This window comes from Eschrichtius robustus, chromosome 18, assembly GCF_028021215.1.
Source record: "Eschrichtius robustus isolate mEscRob2 chromosome 18, mEscRob2.pri, whole genome shotgun sequence".
NCBI classification, from domain to species: Eukaryota; Metazoa; Chordata; class Mammalia; order Artiodactyla; family Eschrichtiidae; genus Eschrichtius; species Eschrichtius robustus.
Window position 1 is genome coordinate 72,854,394 of NC_090841.1, and position 15,523 is coordinate 72,869,916.

Genomic DNA, 15,523 nt, shown 5'->3' on the forward strand with positions numbered 1-15,523 from the left:
ATAGTATCCCAAGAAAAAGAATACAGATAATAGAAACGTAAGAATTCCTCAGTCAAGGTTGAAGGGAAATTGGGAATGACTGCCAATGGATACAGAGTTTCTTCTGGGGGTGATGAAAATGTTCTGAAAATTGATTATGGTACTGGTTGTACAACTGTATGAATATGCTAAAACTCTTTGAATTGTATACTTTAAATGAGTGAACTATATGGTATGTGAATTATGTCTCTTTAAAGCCATTATAAAAGTCATTTGCAGCAATCGATCAGTGAAACCTCTTCAGTCAGACTCTAAGCTCTGTGAGGGCTTTAATTAATCACTGTATTCCCAGCATGGTGCTCCTAGAAGATAATAAAAAAATATATTTTGAGAATGAATGAATGAGTGAATGTTAACTGCTCACTGCTGACACTGATTTTCATCTGCTTATCATGTAAAATAGTTGTATTGCCTTTTTCCTTCATCCTAAAGATAAAGTATAGTGGTTTAAGAATATCTCTACGAGTAATTTCTGATTTATTAATACGATGCTAGAACTTAGAATCTAAATGCAAAAGCTAAATGAAACAACGAATATCTGTCACATGTAAGATATCTTAGTTACAAGCATTATTAGGTATCTTATCTCTTGTTTTTTAAGAGACACGGGGGACTAGAGTCAGTTGCAGGTGTCCTAACTCGGAGCTCTGGGAAAGCTAGTTACTGACACTTTTCAGCTTTTCAAACAAATGCTGTTTTAAATGGCAACTGAAGTTTCAGCAAACGCAGAATCCCTTGATCAGGGGCTGAACAAAGCCTGCTATTTTAGGCATTTTGTGATAAATTATAAGAATGGATCACAGGAATACATTTACTGGAAAGCAATTCAAGAGAAAGCTTTCAGAAAAACAGATTTTTGGCAAAAGCAGCCATGAGCTATTCTGGTCTTTGGCATTATGAAGCCCAGAGAGCAAATTTCCAAGGCAATTATTATAAACGAACATTACATTAAAATCAATTCTTTTAATGCCAGGAGATAGAGACAAATATCTAGTCTTACAAATGAGCACTTTGCATCATTAAAAGTATCACAAAGGCTTGAACCCAAAGAGCTGATCAAGTTTATAGTATTAGTAACACTGCATGTCTTCCTGGACAGAAGACCTGATCTCTGAATATAACCCATAAAGTTTCTGGCATCTGCCAATGTAACATGAGACTTTGTTAACTGAGAGTGAACTTGGATTGAAAAATGGAAATTATATACACTAATATGTATAAAATAGATAACTAATAAGAACCTGCTGTATAAAAAATTAATAAATAAAATTTAAAAAAAAAAGAAAAGAAAAATGGAAATAATAGAGACGTTAAATTACCTGGGAAGCCATAGTTATGGTTCCCTGGGTTTCTCTTGTGGGTAGAAAACAGTCAAAAACATGCCCCTATATGAACTATGTTTGTGCCCCAGCTTTGTGTGTGAGGACTGCCCAGCTTCTCTCTCCTGTATGTTCATTAAAGACTTTTCTGGGAGGATGTTATAAACCTGGGTAATTTTCCTCTGGTCAGTAGCTGTGCTTAGCAGTGTCTGTCTCTCTCATTCGTATGTAGGTTAATGGTAAAGACAATAAGGATAAAATAAACAATATTTCTAATTCTTAGAGGAACCTATCTGCTTTGAAAATGCCTCTAAATAAATATCTATGCTGTTAACATACATCCACATATTTCATATGAATGGATTCATAAAACTTCCACCAATATATGAAACATTTGATTTTCTTTTTGTAAAAAGTTCGTCAAGTACCAAACCCACAGCCACAACTCTCAATAAATGTAAATACTTTTAAATGTTTCTTTGCCCAATTCCACAAAATGACCTTTCACAGATAAATTATATCTGTGATGACAAATAAGAGCACCTGGATAGTTTATGGGTATTAAACTCATTCTACTTTAATTTTATAAATTACCCTCTAGCAAGGAGATATTACACACCAAGTACAAAATCTTGTGTCATATGCCATGTTTTACCAGATAAGGAATTTTGCTATTCGTCTCCCATAGAGGAAGGATATTTAAATTAAGCACCTGCTGTGATAGACACCATACTAGGCACCAAGCTTATACATGAGTAAAGCAGTTCCAGGAGTCTGTGATCAAGGGACTTTTAGAGCAAGTGGGAGGACAGCTAGTAAACCCATGAAAACTTTCAGTTTAAGAAATGCTATCTAACCAGGGATAGCATGTCTGTCTCACAGAAGCACCAGTGAGGGTACAAATCTCTTGGCAGGGTTGCTGGCAATAATTCTCAGAAGTCATTTTGGGCTGGGTCTCTGCAGGATGGTTATCAGGTACAAGCATTCTAGTAGGTCATCTGGCTGGGGCCAAAGACAAGCAATTCAGGGGCACGAAAGCATAGCGTAGATAGTGCGAACATGACCAAGAGGAGGCTGGATTGTGAAGATTCACAAGTACCATGCCTAGGAGTTGAGGATTTTCACATACAAAAGGGGGAGCCTTCAAAGGCTTTTGTGCAGGGTGATGAAATGACCTTTGCACCCCTGGAAAACATTCTGGATGCCACCTAAAGGATAGTCTGGAGCAGGGAGAGATGCAGAGAGATGGGTTAGTGAAGCCATTCCAAAAACAGAGGGAAAATAGAGCGTAATTTAGACATCTGATTCCTGCTGTAGATTACATGACTTTCCGCCAACTGTTCTGATGGCCTCCATGCAGAAGGGTCATATATTCCCTCCCTATTGACCCCAGCAGCAGCCAGGCGACTTGCTTTGGCCAAGAAAATGTCACATGGCACTTACTGGCAGAAGTTTTAAGATGCTGATCAATTAGCAGAGACCCTGGGTAGAGCCACAGTCAGGTTACAAGGAGTACAGGGTGTGAGCAAGAAATAAATCTCTGTCTCTGTAGGCTAAAGAGATCTGGGTGTCTTTTTGTTCCTAGCCTATCCTGACTTCTACAATCCCCAAATAGCATACATTTTATTTATACTATTTTCTTGTGCTGCAAAGCACTGCTGACGATTGATCAATAGGTATTTATTGGACATCTGCTTGAATATTAGACACTATGTTTATGAGGACCAGTTTTCACCCACAGAGACTTTGCAATTATGTCAGGAAGAGATGACATGAAACAAAACAATATCTTTGGGAATTCAGAAAGCATAGAAATCCCTTCCTCCGCCTGAATAGGGTGGTCATGGATGGTGCCCCTCAAGGTGGAATATGAAAAGGGAAAAATGAAGAGGGCAGGAAATAAAGACCAGGTTGGGGAACAGGAAGAGGGAGAAGTTATACAGGCAAAGGCAAGAAAGAGGAAATCTGCAAATCACCTCTGGGCCACAGCAAGCAGGCCACTCTCAATAAGCAGTTGGCGTCTGTGCTGAGCCTGAGTGCCACTAGCCGTAATAACTCAGCAGGTCCTCGGCAACACTAGCCATGGTTTGAGCGCTCAGCAGTCTCAGGTGCTGATTCAGGGCAGATATAGAACATTTTCATCATTGAAGAAAGTTATACTGGACAACGCTGGTCTAGGAGAAGTGGGACATAGAATGAAAAAAATATGTAAAACCGGAGAGTCCTCGAATGCCAGGACAAGATTTTATTCCATTTGAAAAGTTTAAAATTTGAGAAAGGTGGTAACAGCAACAAAGAAATTGAAAAGGTTAATCTAGTGGCAGCAAGAGGGAAGAATAAGTGAAAGACAAGGCGGGGGAGAGTAATGAGGGGTTTGCAGCAGTCCAGAATTTACTGACCGGGACCTACATCAGAATGATGATGGTAAAAATAGGGGGAAAAAAGGAATACAGTGGACTCTCATCATTTGCAGAGTCTGTATTTGCAAACTTACCCACTAACTAACATGTATTTTAAAATGTATTGGAACCTCCAGAATGAATATTGGCTTCAGAGTCATTCACAGCCGTGTGCAGAGTGGAGAAAAATTTGAGACACTGATGGCTGGGCTCACCCCCAGCTGAGGCTAAGCTGGGTTTCAGCTGATGCTGTAAACAAGTGTCCTTTTCACAGTCTGCCTAGTGCCACGTTTTCTGCATTCTTGTGCTTTTTGTTGGTGATTTCACTGTTTAAATGCTCCCCCACCCCCACCCCGCCGCCACCCCGAAGCGAAGCATGGTGCTGAAGTGCTGTCAGGTGTTCCTGAGCCCAGGAAGGCTGTGATGTGATTATGGAGAAACTATGTGTTAGGTACGCTCTGCTCAGGCATGAGTTTAATGCTGGTGGCCGTGAGTTCAATATTAATGAATACACATTAAATAAGGTGTCTTTAAACGGAAACACACAGAAAACAAGGTTATGTATTGATCAGTTGAAGAAAATGGTGTGAGCAGAGGCTCACAGGAACCTAGCCCTGTGTCTCCCCTAGACACAGTGGTGAAGGATTCCCTAACTCAGGGCTGGAAGCAGGTAGTCAGAACATAAGTACTGTGAATATGCAGAATCAGCTGCTTGGAGGCGGCCTTCCAAAGGACATGTGACAGAAGCTGGGCACTAAGAGGCTGACAAAGACAGAGCAAATTAATGGATACTTCAGGCTGTACCTATAGAAATAATATGGTACCAAGTCCCAGACCAGCATTTTCCTTTAATTAAAACATAAGCTTTGCTCACAGTCACTGGAAAGAAGCCACCCATGACTGGATTTTTTGGCATGCGTACTCAGACTTTTTTCTTTAAATCTACTGCTACTGAAAATCCAAGCAAAACCTTTCATAGTTTACCTTTTAAACTAAAACAAAACAAAACAAAACAAAACAAAACCAAAAAAAACACTGGGTCTGGAAGTTCTAATTTCCATGTGTCTATGTGAATCATACACCTGGATTAATCTTTTTTCTATTTCTCTACCTGAAGAGTAAGTAAATAGGAAGTCCGAAAAAATAAGTGATACATTGAACCCATTGATTTAACAGCTATATACATGTGAGACTTTAGTTCCAAAAAGCCTTGAACTTTGAAAAATCTGTTAGAGAATCCTCATTAAAATATTAGAAACTGAAATGTCAGATCTTTTTTGTTTTTGTGTTTTCAAAATATGGTTTGGAAGATGCTGAACATATTTAAGGAGGAATCAATTTGTAAGAGACTAAAAGGTCATATATTGTAATCCTTCAGATAATGGATCCACGGGGCACAAAGATTTCAAACCCCCAATGTCTCATTAAATTGCACTCATTCTTCAGTATCAGTGTCCAATCCCAACACCGCGTCAACTGGTCTGTCACCACGTCATTCATAGCTCCCTGGGATCACCTTTCAAGGTTCTCATAACTGTGAAATTCTACAGTCTGCACCTATTTAATGAACAACTCTCTCCCCAGGGAACTGTAAGCACCCCTCCTGGAGAGCTACTTGCTCACCACTGCGTCCTCAGCGCCTAGCACAGGGTCTGCATACAGCAGGCGCTTGCTCAAGGAATCGGTTGTTAAGTGAGTGGATAAGTCAGTGAACCAGTGAATCTCTGTACTTTTCTAAAGTTGAAGGTCTGCGCCTCTCACTTAGGCACTCAGGCGGAAACAAAATGGCATACAAGGATAGCACATGCCTCTTACGATCAGACTTACAAAGCGGGGCTTGAACCTAACACTACCCCTGTGTGGCCCCTTCTCGCCACCTCACTGCTACATGCACAGGTCTTAGGAAAGTGTGCAGACATTCATATTTACAATAGCTGTCTCCTGGGAACTTTGATGAACACCCACAATCAAAAATGCCCTCACTTTCTGAGTGTGCCTTCCATCTCTGGTACCCAAGAGTAGGCTGCCTACTTGAAGCTTGCTTTTTTTCCCCTGAAAAGAAAATATGGCTTTTAAGTACTGGGGAGGCTCAAGGAAACTAGTGTAGCAATCCAGTAAAGCACAATTGAGAGGATGACGCATGAGAGTCATTTAAGGCTAAGAGGCTTGTTCCTCTGTACCAGGCTGGGAGGACTCAAGATTCAAATTTAGGTCTCAACAAAGATCCAAGTTACCATATATCATGGAATTTGGAGGTCACACTCAAAATGCACGGTAGTCAAATTTCAATTTCTCAAATGCCAAGGGTCTTCTCTATACCATAGTTAAAAGGAAAGTTATCTGTCCTTTATTCTATGAGTGGTCTGATTTTAATGATATAAGCCACATTTTCAAGTACACAGGACCTGGTAATTTATAACAAAAATAATACTGACCTCTAACTCAGCTACCAGCACTTACAATGAATATTATGCTGGTCGTCTTCTCCCTCAATCATGATTCTCAGGAAATTGACATTCATGTGTCCTTAACTTTGACATTACTACTAATTCTGACACAATTTGGATATGCTGTGAGCAGAGATAAGGTTTTTTTCTTTTTTTTTATGTGACCCAATTTTCCACCGCATACTATTTTTCCTTTTGTGTAACCCATTCGTTTAAATGTTGAATTAGAGGCTTCGGCTCTAATAATCGATGTTGTTCTCTCCTAGGAGAAGTGGGCTGCAGAAGAAGGACTTTGCACCCAGAGGAACTTGTGCAAAATGTGTTCTGAAAATCTGAGTGTCTAATCTGGCTGCAGAACCACTCGTAACTGAAAATCAGCCTGAATAATAAACAATTATCACCCTACTGCTGAACTAAGATAGGCCAGATGAGTGAAAAAGAAAAAGGAAAATGAGATATATTTGCTTGCATAGAAAATAGCAGCTGCCTTCTTTATCATGCCAAAATAAAAGAAAGAACGAAAGAAAGAAGAGGGGAAAAAAAGGAAAACTGCGTAAAAGGGAGCCACAAACTGCTTTCATTTTATTATTTTTAGAAGCAATGAGCACATGTTTGATAAGACCTCCACAGTGTGGGGGAAATATGGCATCGATGCAGTGAATTCTTTACTTGGGGCTGCATCAGGACAGGCTATGGAGTCGAAACAGTGAGTTTCAGAGCTGTCCTTGCTTAATGTGGTGAAACAGTCTGTAGGAACTGAAAAATACTTTAAGAAAGCCTGTATGAATCCAATGCACATAGCACAAGAAGAGCTGGATTTCTTATTCTGACCTCCTTATAAACCACAGGCACAAATGCTGTTTCTTTAAAACAAATTAGTATTTTATTGCTGGGAAAATCTGCAGTTAAAATTGATTTAGGCAGGATCTTATCACCTTTTGTTTGTTTTTCCTCAGACTACAACAATGTTCTCCAGAGGGAGAGTCAGTCTAGCAATTTTTTTAAAAAGAATCCAGAGAAGAGGGGATGGAAATCTTCAGCTCTTTTTCCCTTGGGCCCATGGTTCTCAGTTTACCCTGACCAAGGCTGAGGGCACCAACAAGATCACATATATGCTGAAGGCTGGCGGTTGCTATTCACAGCTGGGCCAGCACAGGGGGGGCTTTCTAGGTGAGCAAAGGAGACCAACCACACCCAGCGAATACACTGCAGAGAGCCCCGGAAAGGAGACAGAGGAGACTCCCAGGACAGAATAAGCCCCAGACAAATGTCTGTTCCCTTCCTGAACTGTCTGTCAACAAACCCACACCGTGCTAAGGGAGATCCGGAGCAGTGTGAACAGCTGCTGTTCCCTGAGTTTAAGGCACTTGCATATAGTTGGGAATGTCAGATGGAGAATTAAAGAGAGTTAGATGCTCCGTTGTACCCAGAACAACACAGAGAGCGGGAAGAAAAAATACACACTCACAGTTTACTCTTCTCTTCTCTGAGAGACTGAAAGTTCTGCTCTGTCATTCATCCCAAGCCCTATCTTTGGACTTAAGAAAGGTATATCATCTTTAGACAACTTGATTACGCCGAAGGATCTATGCCTTTAAGCCAGGAAGCCGGCTCTCATTCATAGGCTGGGCTCTCTCCCTTGAGAGCTGTTTTGCCCTCGGTTTTGCTTCCACACATTTTCCTAGTACCCTCAGTCCAAGAGCTCTCACTTCCTACTCTGTTTCCAGCCTCCCACTCACCCCTCCCACCCAACACCTGGTCACCCCTCCCAGCCTCCCCGTCCTTGAGTTAGCAGGCCCCTGAGGACAGGACTGGGACCAGATGACCAGACCAAATTTTACGTGTTTTTCTTACGTGTTGTACCAAGTGCAACGGAAATCATAAGCCCCAGATGGGAAGTCACAAAGGGAGAGGCAGTCATCGCTACGCACCAGCCCATGAGACATTCCAGAGAGCAAAAGTATCAACAAAAGCCCCGCTGCTGAGAAAAGAAATAATTCAACTCTTTAGAGTTATGGGACCAAATCTGCAAATTCACACTGCTGCTCAAAGATGTGCAAATAAAAAATTTTTTTTAAAAATAGTATTTTTGTTTCCTATCAACTGATCTAATGCTGCTTAAAAAGCCCCAATCAAAAGTAATCTAATTGGGTAACCTTTCCCGCAGTCAACAGGAGGAAGTTCTTTCAGGAAATCCGCTTCCCCGTGGGAAGAGTGTCACCGTCTAGTAGAACTCTCCGTGATGAAGGAAATGTTCTAGGGCCACGCCATCCAACGCGGTAACCACTGGCCACAAGTGGCCCTGGGGCACTTGAAGTGCGGCAAGTGAGACTGTGGAGCTGAACGTTTAAAATCAATTTAAATTTAAACGTATATAGTCACGTGTAGTTAGTGGCTGCCAAGTTGAACAGCCACGAACTAACTCAAAACTGACTAGTTCTAGGCTATAAAACATAAATGCCCCTGTGGGCGTGTGGCTGACACAATGTTATGGGTGGGCGGGGAGTCCTTGTCCCCAGTCATCCTATAACAGAGCCGGGGCCGCAAGCAGGCGGCAAGGGCTCTCCATCCCTTCTTTGGCTTATCCTCCTCCGTCACTGAGCAGTCAGTAAAACGCTATGATACCATCAGCTCATAAAGGAGAAGGTAAGGGTATTAAGATCGTCATTTTCTTTTTCGATAAATTGTGGCTTTCACGTCCATTATGTTGATGACGACACAAAAATCCTACGTAGGAAACATCAGCTCCCCTTTTCCTCTTTTTCTTCTTCTCCCTGTTGTTGTCCTCTCCCTTCTCTTCCTCTGTCTCCTCTTCCTCCTCCTTCTCCTCCCCCTCCTTCCCCACTCCCTGCTCCCCATCCTTTTGCAGCAATGCTACTACTTCTGTCCTGCACCCAAGCAGACGGCTGTCCTGGTTTAACAGAGAGAGAAAGCCACTTACAGACAAATGCAGCGGGAGCAGCACAGTGTGATATTTCTAGACACATCTCCCGTCACAAAGGCATTTATCTTACAATCAGTTCAGCCTTGAGGTTCAGTGAAAGAGTTACAATGACCAAGAACATAGGGCATCTTTTGTTATCATGAAACTACAGGTCGGCCAAGATGTTCCTCAGCAATTATTTTTAAAAACAAAACAAAAACCCTTCAGTGAAATTTAGCTACCCGGGGCTTATATTCTTCCAGACTGTACAAACCAAAGGTAAGCCTCTGCAATAGCAGAAAGTGTGGACTGTTTTGCTTCTGTCCTCCTCAGAGCTAATCCATACCTGCATCTTATGATATGTTGTTGGCTGTAACTTCCGGATTCTTTGCATCTACATTTTTTAACCACTTATCTTGCAGAAGTCTTTGTGTGAATAACTCACAAAGCATAGTGAATAACAAAAAAACAAAAGCATTGTTTTAAAATCATTAACAATGGAAGTTTTTAAAAAATGCAAACGAGGATTTTAAATGTGATTGGTTTTGTTAAAGTTATTTTAATGAAAATGAAACTATAGAATGATAGCAATTTAAAGCATCCTATAGTTCAAAAATAAGCATAAACTCAGGATATAAATATATATTTGAGGCAATGTGGACATGGACACTTTAAATAATACCTGCAGAAAGATGTAATGCATTCATTGACCCCCTCATTTTCAGACCAGTGTCTACCTGTGCTGTCCCTATGTCAGTCTTTAAAGAGGAAGAATCAGCCGTGAGCAAGACACTCACTACTCCTGAGAACAGCAACGGAACAGCGACTGAGTTGGTGAATGAATGATTGTACAGTGAAGCATTCAGAAAGATCCTTGCTGACAGTGTCTTCAAGAAATCCAGACACTGAAGCACTTAAATTCATCAGAAATGACAAATGATAAGGGAGCTTCTAACAACAGACCCTTCATCTAGGTATAAAAGGAAGTTTCTTCCTTTCGAATTAAATTTTCCTTTAGAAAATCTTTCCAGGAAGGGACTAAAAGTCTAACCTTCATTTTTAGCAAATGAATAAACATAAGAAAGTAAAAACAGTAAGCCTTAATGCCTTTCATTTCTCATTTTAACCTTGCTGGAAAATATTTAATTATTTGTACAAAAATGAATAAAATCATTGCAAGCAACAATAATTTTTCAAAAGAAAGTTCCTTTGTTTATGCTCAGAATAATTATATGTGCTGTTGAATAAAAGATATTCATATTGGAAAAGAGTTATGTTGACAGTCAGTAAAACATTTTTAATGCCAGTTTTTGATAAGGGCTGCTATTCGCTTAAGAAACACTACAAGATACCCCATATGTTGATGACTGGACATTGCCCATCCTCCAACAACTCTTCAGTAAATGAAAACACAAAATCTTTCGGTTTTTTTCACTGCACTATATAATTTTAAAGAGATTTCAAAATAAATTTTGCAAAAAAAGTGTAAACTGTTTAATTACTTTTTAAACTTAAACCTACATGTTTCTAAGACATAATCATTAAATACTTATATCAAATTTCAGGAAACAGCTCATGCAGCTCAATATCAAAAAAACAAACAACCCAACAAAAAAGTGGGCAGAAGACCTAAATAGACATTTCTCCAAAGAAGATACACACATGGGCAGCAAACACATGAAAAGATGCTCAACTTCACTAATTATTAGAGAAATGCAAATCAAAACTACAATGAGGTATCACCTCACACCGGTCAGAATGGCCAGCATCAAAAAATCTACAAACAGTAAATGCTGGAGAGGGTGTGGAGAAATGGGAACCCTCTTGCACTGTTGGTGGGAATGTAAATTGGTACAGCCACTATGGAGAACAGCATGGAGGTTCCTCAAAAAACTACAAATAGAACTACCATACGACCCAGCAATCCCACTACTGGGCATATACCCTGAGAAAACCATAATTCAAAAAGAGTCATGTACCACAATGTTCACTGCAGCACTATTTACAATAGCCAGGACAAGGAAGCTACCTAAATTTCCATCAACAGAGGAATGGATAAAGAAGATGTGGTACATATATACAATGGAATATTACTCAGCCATAAAAAGGAATGAAATAGTGCCATTTGCAGAGATGTGGATGGACCTAGAGACTGTCGTACAGAGTGAAGTAAGTCAGAAAGAGAAAACAAATATCGTGTAATATCACTTATATGTGGAATCTAGAAAAATGGTACAGATGAACTTATTTGCAAAGCAGAAATAGAGACACAGATGTAGAGAACAAACTTATGGACACCAAGGGGGGAAGTGGGGGTGAGATGAATTGGGAGATTGGGATTGACATGTATACACTACTATGTATAAAATAGATATCTAATGAGAACCTACTGTAGAGCACAGGGAACTCTCCTCAGTGCTCTGTGGTGACCTAAATGGGAAGGAAATCCAAAAAAGACGGGATATATGTATATGTGTAACTGATTCACTTTGCTGTACAGCAGAAACTAACACAACACTGTAAAGCAACTATACTCCAATAAGAAATGTTTTATAAATTTGAGGAAGAAAAAAATGTAAATATTCAATATTAAATCAATTCTTACCAATGGTTTAAAACAAATCTGTTCTACTCAGATAACCCAGTCTCTCCCCAGTCTACCTTGGAATGATTGACCCTCAATACTGTTTTTTTAGGGTACCCACGATTACGAACCCTTAGAAGGTTGCTGGGGGGAACGGGGCAGGCACAAGAACAAAAAGGCAGGATTTAAGAGATAGAATTGGGGTGTTCTGATGAAGAAAGGCAGGAGGATTGAGAGTAGCTTAGAATCTAGTCCAGTTACATGGTGATGTACACATATACTCCCCTTGCTCCTGAATCTGAATCGGCTGGAGAACTTTGGTCAGTCATTCTGGAAATATGTTCCGAAACCTCCTAATATGCCTTTGCTCCGTCCTGGGACACTCTCTCCTTGAATCACCTCCTGTCTTAAGGGCACCCTGTTGCTGCTGCCCAGCCAGCTCAGCTTCCCTGCGCAGCTCTCTCCCCTGTGTTTAGCCCACAGCGGAAGAGCATCAGGCTGAGAGGCCCTTTCTGTTCACGCAAGAGGGACGTTTTCTCCTTCAATACACTTAGACTTTTTGCCTGTCACTGGAGGTCATCCTGCTAATCTGGGGCAAAATAGTGAGGCTCTGAAACCCAAGGGCATACTTGGATAACCTAGCATGTAACCTGTAAGTATCATCAGGAAAATTCTTTAGCCTTTGTTAGTCAGTTACCAAGCATGAGTGATACTCACTGTTTAACAACAGGTAGACATGGAAACCAGCCAGATCTGCTGGCTGTGAAGTAGCAGGATGGTCAAACTGGGGCACATCAGCTGTATCCCAGCATTGGATAATATTTTATCTATTTGGATCTACTTAGTCCAAAGCATCCAGTAGCTCAAACATAAGCAAAAACTGGGAATAAAAACATATATTATTTGAAGCACTGTGTACATGAATATTTTTAAATAGTTGCAAACTCTATAATCTATTAATTGTCCCCTCATTTTCAGTGCTTTCCATGTGCTGTTGCTTTGTCAGTCTTAAAAAAAGAAAGGTCACCTGTGAGCAAAGCATTCACTGTTTCATAAGAACAGCAATGGAAAAATGATGGAGTTGATGGATTAATGCCCACAGGGTGAAGTGTGCACAAGCCCTGGGATCTACATAGCTCAAATCCAAAACGTACCTGCTGGTTCTTACCAAGGGACTCGTCCAGTGGGAAATATGTCTTTATGGAGCTTAGAGTTCAATAACAAACAAATTTGAAAGATTCAAATTTTCTAGAAAATAGACATTTTTCTCATTCAATTCATAGGGTAGAGAAGACAGCCTGACCTTGCGTCCAGGTAGTGGATCCCTCGGGAAGCCGTGCCACGTCTGACAGGAACCAAGCTAAATTCAAACGATGTTAGCGATTTCAGTCCTAGAGTCCTTTCTACTGGTTCCTGGTGTGGCGGTCAGTCTCTAGACTGCAGGCTCCTCATTTTACGGGAAGAATAATGCAGTGATCCTTTCTTTTTCTCAAGGAAAATCACTAGCTTTTTCAATTAATATGTGCGACAGTGACCACCATTTTTCAGACACACCATTCCTTTTCTGTATTGCCTCTTCCTGATTTGGCATCTGCCAATGTCTGTGCACCAAATCTATTCTAAACTGTTCTGTCAGCGAGTTCTTCACAGAAAAAAAAAAAAAAAAAAAGCAAACCCCTTGCAGTCTGCTTGAGTTTTTTCTTAGGGACCTTATGGCTCATTGAAATCCTGCATTCACTGAAGGGGGAGTCTATTACCAAGAGCTATTCAAGGCTGGTGTGACACAGAAGAAATGATAAAGAAAAAAACTCCCATCTCAGAAGAAAAGGGCCCATCATTTCATAATTTCTACATGAAAGTTGATATCACTACACTCCTTCAAATCTGTTGCTAAAGAAAATAGACAAGATTTAATCGTATCCTAACAAGCGTATATGAAAATGACACAAGCCCTGATGCTGGGCCATCCCTCCCGACACACGGCACGTGCCTCTCTCAGCTCATGCCCCAGGCTTCGCCTGATCACAGCAGACATCACAGCTCATGTGGACGGCCTACACCAGCAATCCCCCGGCATCACACCCTCGTCTCCAGCACAAATATAGGGCCAAAGCCTCCTTGATCAGCTTCCCTGGCATCACTGATATCTTGACTGATCCATCCACCTACCTAGTCCAGAGTCTTGACTTTGAGAATGCCCAAAGCCCAGCGCCCTGCTCTGCTTCAGGAGCTTGACGAGAGTAAAGTGAGGACTGCAGAAAGGAAAGCAACTACCAGTGGGGATGACGGAAACACTACGACGGCTCAGAAGGCTGGAAGACCAAAACTCTGTACACGGAACCATAATCCTCCCGTTGTGTAAAACATTGCCCGCATGGCCACTGAAAACTGACTTTGGTGATGTAAGACACCAGTTTCGCTCAAACTCCCCCAGCTTTCCAATATAACTACCTAATACTCACCCATTAGTTATTTTAACTTTAATTTTAAAATTGCATTTACCATTATAATTTAAACCCAAATGCAAAGATTTTATCTGATTCACTGTTTGTAATCAGGGAGCTATGTATCCCTTGGGGACTTGATATTGTGGGAACCGTAAGCAGTGATGAGAAGAGATACTGAGGAAGCCATCTTAGGGAAGGACATAAAAAAAGAAAAAAAAAGGAGAAGTGAAGGCTAAAAGAAATCCCAAACACAGCCTGCAGAATGGAATTTGGTAACGCAGCCGACGGCAACAGTGTAACCACAGATCAAACAGCACAGAAATGCGTTTGTGACATGAAGTCCCCACTCTCCCTTGGGCTTCCTACAGCAAGTGATAAAGAAATAGGGTACCATTGCAGCCACTTATGGAAAACAGTATGGTGGTTCCTCAAAAAACTAAAAATACAGTTGCTGTATGATCCAGCAATCCCACTCCTGGGCATATATCCAGACAAAAGTATAATTCAAGAAGATAAATGCATGCCTGTGTTCACAGCAGCACTATTTACAACAGCCAAGACATGGAAACAACCTAAATGTCCATTGAGATGAATGGATAAAGAAGATGTGGTATAATACATATATACAATGGAATATTAGTCAGCCGTAAAAAAGAATGAAATAATGCCATTTGCAGCAACATGTTTGGACTCGGAGATTATCATACTAAGAAAGTTAAGTCAGAAAGAGAAAGACAAATACCATATGATATCACTTACATGTGGAATCTAAAATGTGACACAAACGAACATGTCTACGAAAGAGAAACAGACTCACAGGCATAGAGACAGACTTGTGCTTGCCAAGAGGGAGAGGGATGAGGGAGGGAAGGATTGGGAGTTTGGCATGAGCAGATGCAAACTAGTATATACAGGATGGATAAACAGCAAGGTCCTACTGTACAGCACAGGGAACTATAGTCAACATCCTGTGATAAATCATAATGGAAAAGAATATGAAAAAGAATATATATAGGTATAAGTGAGTCACTTTGCTGTACAGAAGAAATTATCATAACATTGTAATTCAACTATAGTTCAATAAAATATTTTAAAAATTAAAGGAAAAGAAATATGGTGTGATTGAGAAATACCCGGTTTGCCCCTAGAATCACTGCTGTCCCAGGAACTGCAGAGAATACCCGATCTCTGCCTCTACCTCCCAGCGTGCTCCTGGTCCTGGTGACAGTGTGACCAGCAGACCTCCTTCAGTCCTGGTTCAAGTGTTTCCATGATAAGCCAGGGTTTCTCAAGCTACCTAACTGTATGCTTAATGGTTTGGGGATTACATAATCTTATACTAGCCCTGGCTTCCACATTTCTTAA

The 15,523-nt window shown here is 40.7% G+C and overlaps 1 protein-coding gene across 2 annotated transcripts in view; it reads right to left on the bottom strand.

Moving 5' to 3' along the window:
* FGF14 (fibroblast growth factor 14) overlaps window positions 1-15,523 on the bottom strand; it is a 623,657-nt gene that overhangs the window by 399,733 nt on the left and 208,401 nt on the right. The window lies entirely within an intron of this gene.